Raw genomic sequence first — 217 nt, forward strand, 5'->3', positions numbered from 1 at the left:
CGCGCATGACCGCCCCCGGGCGCCCCAACGGGCCATGGCGGGCGGGCAGGTTTGTCTCCGCGGCTCTACAGAGGGGAGAGCGGCACGGCCAGTTCCCGCCTGAAGAGGGCGCCGAAACCTTTGCTGGGGGTTAAAAATACGCCCACGAATCTAAAATAAAATAATGAAGAATAATCGATGCGGCTGGGGGCCCCCCCACGCACCCGCTGGCCCACAC

Source organism: Apaloderma vittatum, unplaced genomic scaffold (genome assembly GCF_000703405.1).
Source record: "Apaloderma vittatum isolate BGI_N311 unplaced genomic scaffold, ASM70340v1 scaffold3992, whole genome shotgun sequence".
NCBI classification, from domain to species: Eukaryota; Metazoa; Chordata; class Aves; order Trogoniformes; family Trogonidae; genus Apaloderma; species Apaloderma vittatum.